Here is an 8,656-nt window from a genome sequence, read left to right as displayed (position 1 = left end):
GCAATTCCATGAGGGTTAGGGGGAGATGGGAGGAGATAACACAGACATCACAATGATTGATGTATAACCTCCCCCCACCCCAAGGGTGATGAACAACATAAGCATGGGTGAAGGGAAACAGCTGATGTGTAAGATATGAAAATAATACTTAATATTTTATCAAGGGTTCATGAGGGTGGGAGGAAGGGGAAGGGAGGGAAAAAAGAGGAGCTGATACCAAGGGCTCAAGTAGAAAGAAAATGTTTTGAAAACGATGATGGCAGTTTATGTACAAATGTCCTGGATACAATGGATGTGTGGATTGTTATAAGACCTGTAAGAGCGCCCAATAAAATGATTTACTAAAATAATACCTCCTAAAGTGATCATTGCTGACTTCATGTAAGAAGAGAACTGTTTGAATACATAGTGAAAAACAATTGGTCAACCTCCCTTATCTGACTAGTTAATTCCTTTGGGAAAATCTTGGGATTATGGAACATTTTTTTACACAATTTGCTAAATATATACTACATATTTTCTTGAATGTATTTATTCTGGATTATTTTTAACCTGTAACCAAAACACTTAGCTTTAAAGCTACAGCAAATAGGTCAACATTTGCAAAACATCCCCCATAATTTTACTAAATTGTGTCCATGTGTGAAGGTGGGTGGGTGGGATCTCATAGTTGACTGTTAGGCAACCTTTTGTGCTATCAATATACCCAAAGATGTAAAGTATTAAATTATAGTTAATATTTTAATATGAAGATACAAAGTAAATGGGGCTCAGGTTGGGAAGAGACCATGAATCCAATTTGTTTGCAATAGTTCTGATTTATGCCTATTTTTCTAGTGTAATTGTTCATAATGCCTGTCATTATGTTAGTCCCCATTTGGATGGTGAACTATGTGGTCACCTGTGGTAGAATCCAACCTGCCAGTCAGGTCATAGCCTGATGATGCCTACTTGTGGGCATGGCTTTCTCTTTAGGAGGGCCCTGGGAACTTCTCCACCTTTGCCTTCATCTTCCTGGAAGGTTAAATTTCCACCTTCTATACTGTTGAGAAGTACTATATGACTTGGTGATGGCTATTAAAGTTTGATAAAAATGATGAATGTCACTTATAAGTAAAGCACTGAGGTTACATTATGATATTTGCCATGCTTTCTTTTACTACCAAACAGGAATCTGGAGTAACAAATTGAGGTAGAACTGTCATAATATCAAAGCAACCTGAATACTAAATCTCTATGAAAGAACAGTAGCTTTGGTGAGTCATCGGTTTTGACATTTGTTAAGCTGCCTGTATATTTAATCAAGTGAATCTCTGGATCTGTGAATATTAATGCCATAAGAAATGATCCATAACTTATAAAAGGTTATCAATAATGCTTGCACAAAAGAGTATGATCAATGGAACTGAAGCATATGTGTAGAAGGTCTTGAATTGGAGAAAATTTATTATGTATACTCTTGCCAAAATTTAGAAAATTATACTAATAATAAGAACAAGGAAGAAGATAATGCTCTAAAATTGATTGTGGTAACAATTGTACAATCTTGATATGATTTCTCTATTGAATTGCATGAGATGTGAAAGAAGTGCCAATAAACTGTAAAAGAAAAAAGAATGACCGACAGTTTTCTTTTAATAATGATTTATCATGTGCTGAGTGAATGAGCCCTGGTGGTAAAGGAGATAGCAGCCCGGATGCTGCGGGTAATGTTTGAACTCACCAGATGCTCTGTGAAAGAACTTGAGTTGCTTTTCTATGTAAAGATTTACAACCTGGAGAAACTTAATTGGTCAGCTCTACTACGTTGGTGGTGAGTCAGAATTGAGTTGATGGCAATAAGTTTCGGACTTATAACTTTAATGCTAATTACGTACGTAATTAACTTCTCTGCTAAAGGAAAGGTTGGAGGTTCAAGACCACACAGAGACTCCTCTGAGGAAAAGGCAGAGTTATTATTTCTAAAACATCCACCACAGTAAGCCTTTCATGCTAAATTGACAAACACGAGGTCATCAAGCTTTGGGACTGGCTCAAAGACATCAGTTAACTACTTTGTGTGAGACAATAAACTTTTTTCCTCCCTTAAAACCTTATAACAGTTTGATGATTTTACATTCATTTCAAGAATAGTTTGCTGATGAGTTGTTAGACACAAGTCTTTATGGTTTCCAGTCTGGGGTTTTTGGCCGTCAGTTCTTTGATCACTGTGTTTTTCAGGAGTATGAAGATTATGCAGTTGGTTAGGTTTTTCTCTTGCGCTCTAGTCACTGAGTGGCACATGTGGTCTGGAGTTTTCCACTAAAGTAAGGCCGGTTGTTCAAGTGTACCCAATGTACAATGGTAAAATGGCCTGGTGATCTACTTATATGAAGATGATAGCCACGAAACCCCTATGGAGCAGTTTTACTCTGTAACATGTAGGATACAAAAATTACTTTTCTGTTCACTTGTTTTCCATAGTACATATCACAACCTTATTCTCTTGTGGTTAAAATGATGTGAAATTGTTTTCTCACAGTTTCTGTAGGTCAGAAATCTGGTCACGGTGTAGATGAGTTTTCTGCTCAGAATCTACTAAAAGAAATGCAAGTGTTGCCCAAGGTTGTGATTCTCATCTGGGCTTAGGGTTTTTTTTCTAAGATACCGATGCCTAGAAGAATTTATTTCATTGCCTCTGTAGGATTGTATTGCCATTTCCTTGTTTTCTTTGAACCGGAGGATCCTCTCAGCTGCTAAAGACTGTCCATATGCCTTGTCAAGTAGCGCCCTTCCATCTGCAACCCATAAATAGCGTGTGTTACACAGGGTTCTTCAGAGAAATGAAACCAGGGCACTTATGATTTTATATATATATATACACATACATACATGTATATATATACACACACACATATATACATACATACATGTATATATATATATATAATGTATATAAAAGGTTTATAAAGCAAGAAGTATTATAACAGCTACTTAGTCCAAACAGCAAGAGGGTGCAGTTCAATTCACTTTTAAGAACAGGTAATATACTGAAAGTCCTTCAATTCATGTGGGCTGCTGTGTCCAAGGTCTAGGAAGCAGACAGCAGAGTCATTCATTCCTAGGGTAAGGCAAGCAGAGTCTGTCCATAGGCAGCAAGCAGCAGGGTGGGTCACCATCAGTCAGTAGCTCTGGAGCTTAGCAAAGTAGGCCCAGATGGCATATCAAACACAAGCAATGTAAGGCATGCAAGGCAACTTAATTCATCACCGCAAGCTCAGGCGATGTATGATGTATGCACCAGCAAGAAGCAGATCTCAACATAGCCTCAAGCTCTAGAACAAGATCCACGGATTGCCCTGACCCACAGCATAGCTCACAAGTTGGGGCAGAGAACTAGCTACAGCAGTAGCACACGTGCTCCAGGAAGCTCCAGCATGCTCTGATCAGCAGAGAGCAAGAAAGGGGCCAAGGGGGCGGGGGGAGGGGACAGCCTTGCAGGAGTGGGGGCGCCAGGCCAATGATCTCTTTGCCCTCCAATCAAAGTAGCTACAGACAAGGCTTCTATTTTGTATTCTGATACAAAAGAGGAACAATAGCAGGGGTGCCGGCTGTTGAAAGGGTGTCTCTGTGAGACCTGCGAGCAGGAGTGGGACTGAGTTGGCTGGAAATAGAAGCATTATTAGTTTGTTCTTATTGTTACCCTTCTCCTTGCTTTTTTTCTCAGACTGATATTGAAATATTTGTTTATGTCTGGAGAGTGAATTTGTAATTGCTCAATAGGTTTCTTACCACAACCTTCTTACTTTACTCTGAAATTGTCTTTAAGAAATTATTGCAATATATTTCTGAGAATTAAATTGTTTGGGTTTAAGAAACAAGAGAATGAGTCTCTTCATATCATCTCTATATTGACTCTACTATGAAATTCTGAATAAAAACTATAATTGGCTTTGTATATGGTTAAATTCCAAGTCTTGGAAGGTTAGTGAGAGAAAGGCCATGCTTTATTTTGCCAACAAGGTATACTTAAGTGGCTAAGTCCTCAGGCGTTTCACAATACACTCTCATTTTGCATAAAGAAAAGGTAGCAGAAACCATGAGGCTGATAAAAAGTAAGAAATGACAATAATGAATAGAAAAATGTATTGTTTCATAATGACTTTCCTTTTGAGTAGGAGAAAGCTGCATTTTAGTTACTGACTCTGAATGTGAACACTACCTGATTGTACACATTTAAGATGTTTGCTATATAGAGTTTAAATAAGAATGGGGTTACCTTTGTTTATAAAGCACAAGCTACCCACTCATCTAATCTTGCACAACTATTGAGGGCATTATTCTAGGAATATGCACATCGGAGTAACATTGGTGGGAACAGTAGGAGATTGGATAACACACTTGATTGTACTCCTTTCATTTAAGCTTAGGGCACAATGGAGGCAAGATAATGCCAACATAAAATGGTGAAAGTATGTGATTTTTATCTATAATAAAAACTCATGCAAACAACTTGAGAAATACTGAGAAATCTATTGAAAAACATCAAGGACACTCATAATAACTTCAAAAGCACCCTGCTTCAAAGTTTTTGAAGCAGCGCCCATGATTAGTGAATTGTACACACATGACAAGTGGAGAGTTGGTAAATCAACTTTTAGGGTGAGTCACATATTTGATAACTGGAAACCATGCAGCCATAAAACCTAAGCAAACCCCAAAGTCTTTATTTTGCAGACCAGGTGAAAAGAAATCACAACTTCCCCACTTGTTCGTGTACTCTGGGCTAATGTTTAGGACTAGCAATTTCTGCTAACAGAATCTTGTCACAAGTCTTGGATTGATTTCTTGTGGCTGTGACTCTTCCCACTGTGCAATCTCGGTCCTGCTTGCAGTACAGAGCGCGGCATGCTTCCCACCGACAATAGAGTCTAAGAGCACTTGCTTCAGTCTAGTATTAACAGGATCATCTCTGGTACCACTGGGAAATTGTCTACCTCTTTATGCTGGATGAAGTGCCTTGAACAGGCATTTAATATATTCATTGTAATAGTTGCTTTTGTTGAAGAAATACTAAGTGCTTATTAAAATCCTATTTATTGAAGATGAGCAGCTATATCACAGACACTTATCAAATTTATAGTTACTAAATCTCAGTTAATATGCTTTAAATATTCTATTTGTCTTTAAGATGCTGTATTAAGATGGTTGCAATTATTCTAACTCAATATGACAAAAAACTGCCATTGAATAAGTAGCATAAACATATAAATGTAATTTTTTTCACAGGCTTATTTACCAAATGTTAGCAACTGTGTTATCTATTCTATCTTATTATTAGTCGTTAAAATAAATGTTTTATATTCAACTGTGGTTTCAATAAATGTGGATTTTGTATTCAATTGATTTATAATCACTAAGGAGTAGGTATTGTACTAAAATAAAATTTAGATCTGAGATATGTAAGCATTTGTTATATGTTATTCACAAATTTTAATGTTTTAATTTCTCTCGAGAAGCAGCCAGAAGTTCTGTTACCAGAAAAAAAGGGGTGGACTGATATCATTTTCTCTAGAACAAGGTCAGACAGATGAGCTTGCCTTCTCACTGCCTCAGTTGGCAGACTGGTAAGTAGGATCATAGGACGAACAGCAGACATTTAAAAGCTTTCTATTTTTAAATGTGATATAGTCTCCCATTCTAGAAGCTGAGTTTTCACATGCCCCAATGAAACAAAAGAAAGCAACACACACACACCAAGCATGAGCCACCAATACAAGCGTAGACACCCCCCAAATCAGATTTTTCTAAGATTTGTATTTTGTTTTTTTACAAAACAATTTCATCATCTTCAAAGTACTTTCCATTACAATTAATATATTTGTCATATCTGCAATTCCATTCTTGGAAACATTTTTTAAATTCATCTCTTTTGGATGGCTGACAGCACCTCCCTTCTTTTTATCTTCACCTCTTCTATGTTGTCAAATCACTCTCTTTTCCTGTCCCTCATAATTCCTGTAAGCAGAAAGAAGGCGCACTGAGTGAGGTCAGGTGAGTCAGGTGTGTGGGGCAAGAGAGGCAAGCTGATTTTTGCCCCAAACTGGTGCACTGTGATGGCTGTGTGACCAGGTGCATTGTCATGGTAGTAAAACCAGTCTCCCATCTGCCACAAATCCAGCCTTTTTTTGTCACAACTGACAACAGTCTTTTGAGAATCTCTAAATAGAAGGCTTCATTAACAGTCTCACCTGGTAGAACAAACTCCAAATGCACTATCCCACTCACATCACAAAAACAAATGAGCATCATCTTGATCTTTAATTTCACTTTTTCAGGTTTTTGGAGGTAAGGTGATGATGGCATCTTACACTGGCTTGATGGGTGTTTGCTTTCAGGGTCAGAGGAATAGCACCGTGTCTCATCACTAGTAATGATCTTGAGGGAAAAAAAATGTCTGGGTCACTTCGGAGCTCTTCTTTCAAAGCAAGGATGTTTCTATTCAGAACCCGAGGCACACATTTTGCAGCAACCCTTCTCATTCCCACATCTTCAACTAGAATCTGCTGATGGGCCAGAGAACTTCCCTGTCTCTTCAATGGTCCATTGTGGGTCTTCAAGCACAGTTGGACGACTTTTTGTCTGTCCAGGAAGTTGACAGACCTCCAGAATGAAGTTTGTCATCAATCAACACTTCACCATTTTTGAAATGAGAAAACCACTTATAAACTTGAGTTTTTCAGACAGCACTCTCCTTGTAAGCTGTGTTATACATTCACAACATTTTCTGTAGCACTTTTCCCAAGCAGGAAACAGAATTTCACAGCTGCACGCTGTTCTCTTAAATCAGCCATCACAAAAAACAAGGTTCAAGCAAAACTGCTTTTACAAAAAGATTCACTGTGACCAGAGAGAACCTTCCCAGGCGATGCCACTGGCTGCACTAACTCAGAGCGAGTTGCTTGGTGCTCACCTAGTGTGAAAAATGCATAGTCTGACAGCTCCACCCAACAGAGTGTTTTTCTGTTTTATTGGCTGGGGGGTGGGGTGGGGTACCTCCTCCTATACTGATGCATGATTGAATTAGGTCATTTCAGAGATGCGATGCTGCTATTTTATAATTATTTTGTGCTGTTGGTTATGAGACGAGGATGGCCTCTCGGTACTAAGTCCATAGGGGTTTTTCAAATGCCTGTTTACATTTTTCTCACTACTCAATGCGGTCACCTCGATGTAAATTCCCAGTGACCCTATGGGACAGGCTAGAACAGTCCCTGTGTGTTTTCTGAGACGATAACTCTTTAGGAGTGTACAAAGCCCTGTCTTTCGCCAGCAGAGAAGCTGGCAATTTTGTACGGTGGACCCTGCAGATCACAGCACAGAGTGTAACCTAAACCACTATTTCTAACCTTATTATGAGAAAAGGTTATTTATGATATTTTAGTCCCTATCTAGAAATATATATAGATGGGCACATTTATAAATAGATCATCTTGAACTGATTTCTTGCATGTTTTTGTTACGAAAAATTCTTAGGAAATGTTTTTCTTTTAATCCAACTTTTGGATTTTGTTTTAGAACAAGGTTGTAAGAGCAAGCAACATAATATATAAATATAGAAAATATAGATTCTAGGTGTAGAAAATGATGTTGTCTGTTATCAGAGTTTTATAGATCTCATAAAAAGTAACCAGCCATCCATGATTGTTTTCAAAAGGAAGTAAGAAATAGGTAACAAAAACCAAGATATTTAAGGGAAGAATAATTAAGTATATGGCATTAGCCCAGTCATCATACTGATGCCAGTGAGGGAAGCATTAAGATATTGTCATGAAGTCATCCAACAATAAATTTTATTTGACTACTAAGGTTTTGTGTTACAACCATGTAACTTTGACAAAAGACTTTTTATGATTTTTTTCATTATCTCTCTGACTCTCTTGATTATTATCTTCTCTAGATAGTAGTAAGCACTATCTACACACTTGGGCATTTCCCTGGCAAGCAATTTTATAAAGGTCAGTAGAGCAAAATATTATGTCTGTTTGGTTATGTAGAGCCCACTGTAGCCACTTCAAAAGAGCCAACGATCTATTTTACACTTTGTGAATTCAGTTATAATCAATGGGCTGTAAAGATTACATCCCTACCTCTAGTCACATATCCCTTATTCTTTGCATTAGTATTGATTTAGTCATGGGTCTATTTAACCATTAAAAAAATCACTGTATTCTCAAATCCTGTATTTAAATAAATATAGACTATCCTTTAAAGAACTAAGAAAACCGACAGCATGCCCTCCTCCTGTTTTATTGGATAGGATTCCTGTTGGGAAATTCACCATTGGGAAGCTAGTTTACAAAAGGAGAGCTATGTATTTTTTTAAAACAAGAAGAATAACTATTTTACTTTTAAAACACAACAGTTGTAACAATATGAATAAAGTTCTTAGGTATATAAACCAATACTTATAAAAACCCACATTTATCAAGTCAATTCCAATTCATAGCAACCCAGTGTAGTAGAGGGTTATTGCTCACTAAGGTTTCTGAGACTAAATCTTTTCAGGAATGGGAAGCCTCATCTTCTTCCCAGGCAGAAGCAGCTAGGCTTGAACTGATTAACTTACAGTGCTGCTTAAACCACAATGCCAGGAGGACTCCTTTCAGTCCTTCCC

This window comes from Echinops telfairi, unplaced genomic scaffold, assembly GCF_000313985.2.
Source record: "Echinops telfairi isolate 266 unplaced genomic scaffold, ASM31398v2 ScPeMD7_443;HRSCAF=831, whole genome shotgun sequence".
NCBI lineage: Eukaryota > Metazoa > Chordata > Mammalia > Afrosoricida > Tenrecidae > Echinops > Echinops telfairi.
The sequence above is the reverse complement of the archived record's forward strand: the minus strand, read 5'-3'. Positions refer to the sequence as shown.